The following is a 12,311-nucleotide window of genomic DNA, read 5'->3' as shown; positions in this document are numbered from 1 at the left end:
ATTAAAACAAAACAGAAAATTTCAAGTAAAACAGGAAGTACTGTTTTAGGGAATACATAGCAAATCCACCAGACTTTGAGTAGTTCTCAAAACAAACAAAACTCTAAGTGCCGGACAGTTAACATTCTGAAGAGGAGTCATAGGACTCAAAATGTTAACTCCGATTTCTCTCCACAGATGCTGCCAGATCTGCTGAGTTTCTCCAGCACGTTGTTTTTGTTTGTTTCAGACTTCTAGTATCTGCAGCTCTTTGTTTTATTTCCATAAAGAGTTCTGACAGGTTAATGTTTCAGGTGTGAATAATGAATGCGAACCAGTCCTTTCTTTTCATAGGTCCTAGCAGAATTATGACTTCCCCCTACCCCAGAATGCTGTTTCAATCCTCTGACCAGGAGACCTGCAAGAAGACTAGCTCATCAATAAGCCATCTCTCTCTCTCACTTTATGGCAACCAAATAAATCATAATTTCACTTCAGATTTTCTTTGGTCTCCAACATCATTTTATTCCCCAAAGTTTTGTTTTATTATTGTAATGGAACGACTTAACAGCCACACGCTTACTCCTCTCCTTTTAAAACTACAGGATCAGCAGTCATTGATGTGGAAATATGACTGTTTAACTGCAAAAACTCAGTCAACGGGTAAGACAAAGGGTGGAGGGGTTTGCTTTTTAATCAACAACTTGTGGTGCATGGACATTGCAACCCTGGACAGCCATTCCTCCCCAAACCTTGAATTCCTCACCATCAAATGCCATACCTTCTATCTATAATGGGAATTTACCACTGCTACACTAACTGTTGTGTACATACCGCCACAAGCAAAGGTTGAGGAAGCTCTGGATGTACTGTACTCCACCACTAGCACCCTGGAGACAGGACACCCTGAGGCCCTGTTTATTGTGACAGGCAACTTCAATCAAGCCAATCTAAGGAAGGTGCTGCCCAAGTACCACCAGAACATTACTTGCCCCACTAGTGGCCCAAACATTTTAGACCATTGCTCCATCCCCCACCCTCATTTCAGGAACTCTGATCACAATACTGTGTTTCTTCTCCCTGCTTACAGGCAAAAAGCTCAAGCAGGAGACCCCCTAGTGGATATAGATCCAGTGCTGGTCGGAGGCAGCAGAGGATCAACTCCGGTGCTGTCTGGAATCAGCTGATTGGGCCACGTTCAAACAGTCCGCAGGTATCTTGGACGAGTACGCCACCACTGTCACAGACTTTATCAGCAAGTGTGTGGAGGACTGCATACTGAGGAAGTCAATCCAGGTGTTCCCCAACAAGAAACGCTGGATGAATCAGGACATACAGAACCTGCTAAAAGCCAGGTGAGAGGCCTTCAGATCAGGAGACCCACACAAATATAAAGAATCCAAGTATGACCAAGTAAGAGTCATTAAAACAGCCAAGGACCAGTACCGATCCAAACTAGAGACCCAGACAGACACCCAGCAATTTTGGCAAGGGCTGAATGACATCATAGGTTCTAAAAATAGACTGTGCAAGATAGCAGATGATGACACATCCCTCCTAGATCATCACAATGCCTCTATGCTCGCTTTGAGCAGAATTTCAGCTGAGGGGTAACACCTATTCCAATAAGTCCTGAGGAGCCTATACCAACAGTCACTGCATCAGAGGTCAGATCAGTTTTCTTTTGTGTGGATCTAAGGAAAACGATGGGACCAGACGGAGTACCAGGCCGTGCACTCAGAGCATGCACAGATCAACTGGCAGAGGTCTTCTCAGACATCTTCAACCTCTCCCTGCCTGTTTCAAGGGGCCAACATCATCCCTGTGCCTAAGAAGGTTCGTGCATCATGTCTCAATGACTACCATCCAGTGGCCCTAACTTTGGTGGTCATGAAGTGCTTTGAAATGCTGGTCATGGGATTAATCAACTCCAGTCTCCCCACTACTCTTGACCCACTCCAATTTGCCTATCGGACGAACAGATCTATGTCAGATGCCATATCACTTGCCCTTCACTCCTCCCTAGAACACCGTGACACCAAGAACAGCTACGTAAGAATGCTACTCATTGACTATAATTCAGCCTTCAACACTATTATCCCCTCAAGACTGATTACTGAACTTAGTCATTTTGGACTAAGCCCCACTCTCTGCAACTAGATCCTCAGTTTCCTGACCCACAGGCCACATTCAGTGAAGATTGGGGACAATATTTCATTCTCACTAACACTCAACACTGGAGCCCCGCCCCCAGGGTGTTTACTCAGCCCCCTACTGTACTCAGTGTATACCCAAGACTGTGTCACCATATACCAGGCTAATGCCATTTACAAGTTCGCTGACGACACCACCATAGTTGGTCGAATCTCAGATGGCGATGAAACAGACAACAGACAGGAGGTGGAAGACTTGAAAAAACAGTGCACTGAGAACAACCTAACTCTCAACACTGTCAAAACCAAGGGACTCGTTATTGACTTTTGGCAGGATGCCACTCATGCCCCCCTGTGCATTAACAGCACAGAGGTGGAACGAGTGGAGAGTGTCAAGCTCCTGGGAGTGGTCATCAACAACAAGCTTTCTAGGAATCTTCATGCAGATGCAGTGGTTACAAAGGCCCAACAACATCCCTTTTTCCTCAGGCAGCTGAGAAGATTTGGCATGATAGCGAATGCCCTTCCCATCGAGAGCATTCTGTCTGGATGTATCACTACCTGGTACGGCAACTGTACCATTCAAGATTGGAGACGGTTACAGAGAGTGGTGAACTTGGCCCGGACAATCACAAAGACTAACCTCCCATCAAAGAATCCATCTACCAGGCCCGCTGTCAAGGAAAGGCTGCTATCATTCTCAAAGATCCATCCCACCCTGGCAATACTTTTCTACAACCTTTACCATCAGGGAGAAGGTTCAGAAGCCTGAACACACACACCAGCTAGTTTCAAAACAGTTTCAACCCTATTGTTGTTAGAGTACTGAATGGACTCACAAACTCTTAGCATTCGCCTGTAACTGTGTTTTTGTTTTACCACTGTTTATCTATATTTACTTACCTATGCTATTGAACTATGTGATCTGCCTGCATGGCTTGCAAGACAAAGGTTTTCACTGTGCCTCTGTACACGTAACAATAAATTCAATTCAATTTATCTCAAGCAGAATTCCACCAAAAGTCCCAAGAAATACATCTTGAAATGTCCAGTATTGTCTGGAAAACCATGACAAATCCATACCATCTCCTCTTTGTTCTTCTGCAAGTAATTTGATGATTGGCTAGGGTCAACATCATGTTAAAGAAATACCCACAAACATTTCAGATAAATAGCATGACAAACATGAAGCAGGTAGAATTGATCTGAGGAAAAGATGTGATAGATGACAGCATGCAAGTTTAAATTATATTTTATTATAGTATTCCAGTATTGTTTAAAATTGGGTTACAAATCTGCAGTGTTTAAAACTGCCATAGAGATTGTGAAATAGGGTTGCATGCTTTTGGCTTCCCTCATGTTGCCTCACTAATACTTGAATAAGATACTCAAACATCATAATCAGCTCTTCAAATCACTTTCATCTAATAAAATGTGTGCTCTTTGTTTGCTCTTTCATTTGTTTATGTATGACTTAATAAGAAACATGATTTATAGCTTTTAAAATGTGAAACATAACATTCGATCTACCTATTGGGAGTAATTGGGAATTAGTACGTGGTTTTATCAGCAGCATAAGGTATTTATTCCTCACCCAAGGCACAATATCTTGAATATTACTTTTTGTGTTTTGTTTCATTTGAACCAAAGGAGCTGTTTATTCTAAAATTAGAGAGAGTGTACATGGAGAGTGATCAAATCCTATCTAATTGCATTAGCTCATGCCAATTAGAAATTTGGAAAGGGATCTACAGATCACAAAACAATTCAAACAAAACTGATACAATGCAAGTTTCAGCAGCAACAGTTTAAAAAACTTTTGTTATAAAAGTAAATGATGAAATAGAATTGAAAGATTTACTTTTCACTTAAAACATTTTCCTCTTTGGATGTTCAGTAAAGTGAAAAATGTCCACATCTGTTTTCGGAGTATAAATTAACAACAGTCAACAGATTTGGATACACTTCAACACAAGGTAAATATGGACACGCCCAGATTTTTGATTGTTTGCAGCTAGCAATAGACATCTGAGAAAGCTTATTTTCTGGCCTCGAAAGGCGGCAACTTAAAGAGATACACTACTGAAAATATTAATAGGTCCATATTAAGTTCAGGAAATGATTTCACAATTCACATTCTCAGCAACCTTACAAGCCCTGCAGTGTTGCCTGGTATTAGTATAGAATTAGTATCACTAGTTTATACCAAACCTCCATTGACCTGGAATTACAGTTTAACAAAACAATTAAGTAGATTAGAAAGTGTAAATCTGAATACCTTGTGTATCTGTTACGTTCTGTCTTAAAGTCACTTCCTTGCAAAGGAATGAAGGACCATATATATCCGAGATTCAGCAATCAATCCATCAGATTTCTGTCATCCAATGAGTGAGAGTTAATCAGTGCAAAAACAATTTAGTCAAAACAATTGGGGCAGCATGGTGGCTCAGTGGTTAGCACTGCTGCCTCACAGCGCGAGGGACCCGGGTTCGATTCCTGTCTTGGGCGAGTGTCTGTGTGGAGTTTGCACATTCTCCCCATGTGTCTGAATGGGTTTCCTCCCACAATCCAAAGATGTGCAGGTTAGGTGAATTGGCCATGCTAAATTGCCCATAGTGTTAGGTTCATTAGTTAGGGGTAAATATAGGATAGTGGAATGGGTCTGGGTGTGTTACTCATCAGAGGGTCAGTGTGGACTTGTTGGGCTGAAGGGCCTGTTTCCATACTGTAGGGAATCTAACTCTTTCATGTCATAGACCATGCAATGGCATAAGATGTGGGCCATCTAGTTCCAGTGTGTCAAAATTGCAGGACTCTTTAGCGCTTTGCACAAATTGTCTGACTTTAAAAGCTTTCATCCTTTTTCATTAGTACCTATTAAAACACTAATTATCAAAAACTGACCTTTATTAAAAGATGAGACAACACTGATTCAAACTAGATTGAAGTACATAGTGAGGACATGCATAATCACTAAGTATTTTCATGATTCATCTTTCATTCGATTATCCAAAGTGATCAGCCGACTAGATAATCCATAGTCATAGAAATGTACAGCAAGGAAACAGATCCTTCGGTCCAACCTGTCCATTCCGACTGGATATCCCAACCTAATCTAATCTAGTCCCACTTGCCAGCAACTGGCCCATATCCCTCAAAACCCTACCTATTCATATACCCATCCAAATGCCTCTTAAATGTTACAATTGTACTCGCCACCACTGCTTCCTCTGACAGCTCATTCCATACACGCACCACTCAGTGTGAAAAATTTGCCCCTTGGGTCTCTTTTATATCTTTCACCTCTCACCCTAAACCTATGCCCTCTGGATCTGGACTCCCCCACCCCAGGGAAAAAACCTTGTCGATGTACCCTATACACGTCGCTAAGGTCACCCCTTAGCCTCTGACAGTCCAGGGAAAACAGCCCTACCCTATTCAGCCTCTCCCTACAGCTCAAATCCTCCAACCCTGACAACTTCCTTGTAAATCTTTTCTGAACCCTCTCACATTTCACAACATCCTCCCTATACGAAGGAGACTAGAATTGAATGCAATATTCCAAAAATGGCCTAGCCGATGTCCTGTACAGCCACAACATGTATTCCCAACTGCTATACTCAATGCTCTGACCAAGAAAGGAAAGCATACCAAATGCCTTTTTCACCATCCTATCTACCTGCAACTCTACTTTCAAGGAGCTATGCACCTGCACTTCAAGGTCTCTTTGTTCAGCAACACTCCCGAGGACCTTACCATTAAGCGTATAAGTCTCGCTAAGATTTGCTTTCCCAAAATACAGCACCTCACATTTATCTAAATTCAACTACATCTGCCACTTCTCAGCCCACTGGCCCATCTGATCAAGATTCCATTGTAATCTGAGGTAACCTTCTTCATTGCACACTCCAATTTTGGCGTCATCTGCAAACTTACTAACTACACCTTTTCTGCTCACATCCAAATCATTTATATAAATGACAAAAAGTAGTGGACTCAGCATCAATCCTTGTGGCACTCCACTGGTCACAGGCCTCCAGTCTGAAAAACAACCCTCCACCACCACCCTCTGTCTTCCACCTTTCAGCTAGTTCTGTATCCAAATGGCTAGTTCTCCCTGTATTCCATGAGATCTAATCTTGTTAACCAGCCTCCCATGGGGAACCTTGTCAAACGCCTTACTGAAGTCCATGTAGATCACACCTACTGCTCTGCCCTCATCAATCCTCTTTGTTACTTTCCACAAAACTCAATCAAATTTGTGTGATTATGATTTCCCACGCACAAAGTCATGTTGATTATCCCGAACCAGTCCTTGCCTGTCCAAATACATCTTACGTCTTATCCCTCCAACAACTTGCCCACCACTGACGTCAGGCTCACTGGTCTATGGTTCCCTGGCTTGTCCTTACCATCTTTCTTAATTAGTTGCAACACGTTATCCTACCTCCACTCTTCTGGCACCTCATCTATGTCTATTGATGATACAAATATCTCAGCAAGGAGCCAAGCAATCACTTCCCTAGATTACCAGAGAGTTCGAAGTACATCTGATCATGTCCTGGGGAATTATCCACTTTTATGCATTTTAATACATTCAGCACTTCCTCCTCTATAATATGAACATTTTTCAAGATGTCACCCTCGATTTCCCTACTTTCTATATCTTCCATATCTTTTTCCACAGTAAACACTGATGCAAAATACTCCTTTATTATCTCCTCCATCTCCTGCAACTCCACACAAATGCCACCTTGCTAATCTTTGAGGGACCCTATTCTCTCACTAAGTACCCTTTCGTCTTTAATATATTTGAAAAAACCCTTTGAATTCTCCTTAACCCTATTTGCCCAAGCTATCTCATATCCCTTTTTGCCATCCTGATTTCTCTCAAGTATACTCTTACTGCCTTTATTACTCTTCTAAGGATTCACTCGATCTATGCTCTCTACAACTGACATATGCTTCTTTCTTAAACAAACCTTCAATTTCTCTAGGAATCTTGCATTCTCTACAACTACCAGCCTTTCCTTTCACCCTAACAGGAATATACTAGAAACTCAAAATCCATACAAATAAAATGACCGTCCAGAACATACTCCACTTGATACTTATTGCATCCTCAACGTAACTGTAGAGGTTTGCTTGATTTGTTGCAGGAAGCAAGATCATGCAAAATTGTTTTCCCTAATTGTCATAAGAAATTATGGCGGCGTTTCGTACATCCAATCAGATTCTAACAATGTTCTTGCTTTGGTTCAATTCCCGCCTCAGGCAACTATCTGTGTGGAGTTTGCACATTCTCCCAGTGTCTGCGTGGGTTTCCTCCAGGTGCTCCGGTTTCCCCCCACAGTCCAAAAATGTGCAGGTCAGGTGAATTGGCCATGCTAAATTGCCTGTAGCGTTAGGTGAAGGGATAAATGTAGGTGAAGGGATAAATGTAAGGGAATGGGTCTGGGTAGGTTGCTCTTCGGAGAGTTGGTGTGGACTTGTTGGGCCGAAGGGCCTGTTTCCACACACTAAGTAATCTAGTCTAATCATCTAAAATTCTTTCATAGAATTTCTGTTTAACTGATTCCATATCACCTTCCTAAACTGCCTGCCTGGAAATTAATTTTAAATATTCATTACTCTTCTTGTGAAGGACAGTTCCTTCATATCTTTCTTAAAAATTGCCTTGAGTTTGATCTTAGATATACGAGTTTTACTCCCACAGTCAGATTGAAATTAATGGTCTATGAAAACATTTCAACCCCCGTCATCTTGCACACCGCAAATTGATCACCTCCCATGCAGCTCATTCCCTTGCTGAAGAGTTCAGGTTTTCCTGGGCACTTCTCATTGATCAAACCCTTAGCAATAGAGATTAGCCTGTGGGTGTTTTGTCCCCCTCACTTTATTGCCTCAAACATTTCAGTGCCTCTTGTTTCAGAGTGAGCATGTTGAATGGGACATTCATAATGCAATGCTGCTACAAAATGGTAAGATTTGATCTTTACTACTTCTAACTTGAACTTGCGCTCATTTGTAAACACGCTCACCATTCTATGGCTTTGTTTTTTGCTGCCACGCATTGATAGTTGCGGCTGTACAGGACATGGTTAAGCCACTGTTGGAATATTGCATGCAATTCTGGTCTCCTTCCTATTGGAAGGATGTTGTGAAACTTGAAAGGGTTCAGAAAAGATTTACAAGGATATTGCCAGGGTTGGAGGATTTGAGCTATAGGGAGAGGCTGAACAGGCTGGGGCTGTTTTCTCTGGAGCGTCGGAGGCTGAGGGGTGACCTTGCAGAGGTTTACAAAATTATGAGGAGCATGGATAGGATAAATACAGTCATTTCCCTGGGATTGGGGAGTCCTAGAGGGCATAGGTTTAGGGTGAGAATGGAAAGATATAAAAGAGACCTAAGGGGCAACTTTTTCACGCAGAGGATGGAATGTGTATGGAATGAGCTGCCAGAGGATGTGGTGGAGGCTGGTACAATTGCAACATTTAAGAGGCATTTAGATGAGTATATGAATAGGAAGGGTTCGAAGGATATGGGCCGGATGCTGGCAGGTGGAACTGGATTGTTTGGGATATCTGGCTGGCATGGACAGGTTGGACCGAGGGGTCTGTTTCTATGCTGAATATCTCTATGACTATGATAGTTGGACTAAAACTCATGGGTCACTTCTGGCTTCATCCTTGCCTACTTCAATACCACTCCATCAAGCATGAATGTCATCTACTTGCCTTGCCATGTGTAGCATTAAACACTCGTTTGCAAAAATCTTTGTTCTGCTATTTACATATCTTTGCCAAATCATCCTGCAGTATGAGCTACCATCTCCAATTGCAATCCCTCTTGTTGTTTGGTTTCATCTGCAAATTCAACCACCTTGTAGTGAGCTTCTCAACCTGTACTGTATTGAGTCCAAAAACATTCCACTCAGTTCCTCACCCCAATCTGACCCAATTCCTGTAAAGCACAATTCCTATTTTCAAATCATTTTCTCAATGAAGATAAAATATTCACATTTCTTCTCACTGACTAGTTTTCCCAATCATTAAACTTACACAAACAGGAATATTCCCTGGCACTCAACACTCCAATGTTTTACTAATATACAAGGAGATGCCAACCAACATTTAATACATTAAGGTGAGGTTATTCCAGTGACTTACAATATCTTAAGCTCCAATTAGTAGATCAAATCATTTTCTGTAAATTATCTTCAGCTTATGATTTATAAACACAGACACGTGATCTGGCTCTTGTGGCATAATGGATAATGTCCTTGACTCTGAGTCCAGAAGCTCTGGGTTCAAGATAAACTCCAGGACTTGATGGCCAAGGAAGATGCTTAGCTGACAATGCTACAAAATAGCAATAAGAGCTGCTTTAAATATATATGAACGAGAGGTCAGAGGACCCCGAGAAAATGAATCTGGGTAGACAGTAATGGGGAACAAGGAAATGGTTGCATGTTAAAAGATATGTTGCATCGGTATTTATGGTGGAAGGTACTTTAAACATCCTGTGACTACTAAAGAATATGGGAGGAGGAACTAAGCACCATCATGGTCAATAAAGAAGTGTTAGACAACATTTAAAAGGGCTAAAGGTAGATGGCTTACATCTTAAAATCCTAAAGGAGGTAGTTAAGAGGTATTTTTCCACAATTTATACACAAACAGCTGTCCTCTGCAGGCAAAAATAACATGCTATAATCGTACAGCATGGGATGCCCAGTCAATGTGCATTTTTGAACAGAACAAAGGCATGAAGGACAATAGATTCCTAGCCATCTGCCCCAGACAGACTATGGTCCACTTCCGCCATGAAAGACAGTGGCCACTCCATGACCACTCTACCAGAAGCATGCCCTCCTGAATCCTTCATATAGTGCCCCTCAAGCAGTTAGAGGGGCCCTCCCCTCCCCTCCCCTCCGGGACACCCTTCACCCTGGCAGTGCCGCTCCCCTCCCGGACACCTCTCCCCTCCCCGTCGCCCCTCACCCTGTCAGTGCCACTCCCCTCCCCATCGTGCCACTCCCAACCCAGACACCCTGCCCCTCCCCTCCCCATCGTGCCACTCCCAACCCAGACACCAGCCCTCCCTGTCGCCCCTCACCCTTTCAGTGCCCCGCCCAGTCACCCCGTCCCACATCACCCCTCGTCAGCCTGCCTTGTTGCCCCACCCTCTCCTGTCACTCCTCCCCAACACCACGACCCACCTGTTGCCCCGCCCTGTCACCCCGTTGCCCCGCCCAGTCACTCCACCTCGTCACTCTGCCACTCCCGTCGCCCCCTCCCATCACCTTGCCCCTCCATGTCGCCCCGTCAGTCCCCGTAGCCCCGCCCCCATCAGCACCCCTCCCCGTCGCCCCTCACCCCCCAGTCACCCCTCCCCGACGCCCCTCACCCTCGCAATCACCCCTCCCCGTCGCCCCTCACCTCCCCAGGCGCCCTGCACTCTCCCCAGCACTCCTCGCCCCGTCGGTGCCCCTCGCCCTCCCCAGCATCCCTCGCACCACCCCCCACCCCTTCCACCCCCCCCCCCCCCCCGGCGCCCCGCACCCTGTCAGTGCTCCTCTGCCTCCCCGGCAGCCCGCGCCCTCCCCGTTGCCATTGCCCCGCGCACCATACCCTCCCCGGCCCCTCTCTGCCGCCAATTGCCCCTCGCCACCGTCAGTGCCCCTCCCCGCCGCCCCTCGACCCGTCAGTACCCATCCCCGCCGTCCCTCGCCACGCCCCCGTCAGTGTCCATCCCCGCCGTCCCTCGTCCCGCCCCCGTCAGTGCCCCTCCCCGCCACCCCTCGTCCCGCCCCCGTCAGTGCCCCTCCCCGCCGCCCCTCGCCCCCCCATCAGTGCCCCTCCCCGCCGCCCCTCGACCCGTCAGTGCCCATCCCCGCCATCCCTCGCCACGCCCCCGTCAGTGCCCATCCCCGCCGTCCCTCGTCCCGCCCCCGTCAGTGCCCCTCCCCGCCGCCCCTCGCCCCCCCATCAGTGCCCATCCCCGCCGTCCCTCGTCCCGCCCCGCCGCCCCTCGCCCCATCAGTGCCCCTCCCCGCCGCCCCCACCGTCAGTGCCCCTCCCCGCCGCCCTGCCAGTGCCCCTCCGCCCTGCCAGAGCCCCTCCCCGCCGCCCCTCGTCCCCCCTGTCAGTGCCCCTCCCCTCCGCCCTGCCAGTGCCCCTCCCCTCCGCCCTGCCAGTGCCCTTCGCCGCCGCCCCTCACCCCCCCGTCAGTGCCCCTCCCCGCTGCCCCTCGTCTCCCCCCGTCAGTGCCCCTCGCCCCCCCGTCAGTGCCCCTCCCCGCCGCACCTCGCCCCCCCCGTCAGTGCCCCTCCCCGCCGCCCCTCGCCCCCCCCGTCAGTGCCCCTCCCCGCCGCCCCTCGCCCCCCCCGTCAGTGCCCCTCCCCGCCGCCCCTCGCCCCCCCCGTCAGTGCCCCTCCCCGCCGCCCCTCGCCCCCCCCCGTCAGTGCCCCTCCCCGCCGCCCCTCGCCCCCCCGTCAGTGCCCCTCCCCGCCGCCCCTCGCCCCCCCGTCAGTGACCCTCCCCGCCGCCCCTCGCCCCCCCCGTCAGTGAACCTCCCCGCCGCCCCTCGCCCCCCCCGTCAGTGACCCTCCCCGCCGCCCCTCGCCCCCCCCGTCAGTGCCCCTACCCACCGCCCCTCGCCCCCCCCGTCAGTGCCCCTACCCACCGCCCCTCGCCCCCCCGTCAGTGCCCCTCCCCGTCGCCCCTCGCCCCCCCGTCAGTGCCCCTCCCCATCACCCCTCGCCCCCCCGTCAGTGCCCCTACCCGTCGCCCTGCCAGTGCCCCTCCGCCCTGCCAGAGCCCCTCCCCGCCGCCCCTTGCCCCCCATCAGTGCCCCACCCTGCCACGCCACCCCTCGCCCACCCATCAGTGCCCCTCCCCGCCGCCCCACGCCCCCCCGTCATTGCCCCTCCCTACCGCCCCTCACCCCCCCGTCAGTGCCCCTTCCCGCCACCCCACGCCCCCCCGTCAGTGCCCATCCCCGCCGCCCCTCACCCCCATCAGTGCCCATCCCCTCCCTGTCACCCCGCCAGTGCCCTTCCCCTCCCAGTGCCTAGTCACCCCTCACCCTGTCAGTGCCCAGTCGCCCGTCACCCTCCCAGCCGCCCCTCGCCCCGTCAATGCCCCTCACCTCCCCGTCACCCATCACCCGTCAATA

At 48.3% G+C, this 12,311-nt stretch overlaps 1 protein-coding gene across 3 annotated transcripts in view; it reads right to left on the bottom strand.

Moving 5' to 3' along the window:
• Positions 1-12,311, bottom strand: part of micu1 (mitochondrial calcium uptake 1) — a 105,528-nt gene that overhangs the window by 92,372 nt on the left and 845 nt on the right. For 2 of the 3 annotated variants that reach the window (XM_072583518.1, XM_072583520.1), the window contains exon 2: positions 4,411-4,506. The exons of the other annotated variant lie outside the window; for it this stretch is intronic. The gene's annotated coding sequence lies outside the window, so the exon portion shown is untranslated. The remainder of the gene's footprint in view (positions 1-4,410; positions 4,507-12,311) is intronic. 3 annotated transcript variants of the gene reach the window in all.

The sequence above is a fragment of the Chiloscyllium punctatum genome, chromosome 13 (genome assembly GCF_047496795.1).
Source record: "Chiloscyllium punctatum isolate Juve2018m chromosome 13, sChiPun1.3, whole genome shotgun sequence".
Lineage (NCBI taxonomy): Eukaryota > Metazoa > Chordata > Chondrichthyes > Orectolobiformes > Hemiscylliidae > Chiloscyllium > Chiloscyllium punctatum.
The sequence above is the reverse complement of the archived record's forward strand: the minus strand, read 5'-3'. Positions and strand labels throughout refer to the sequence as shown.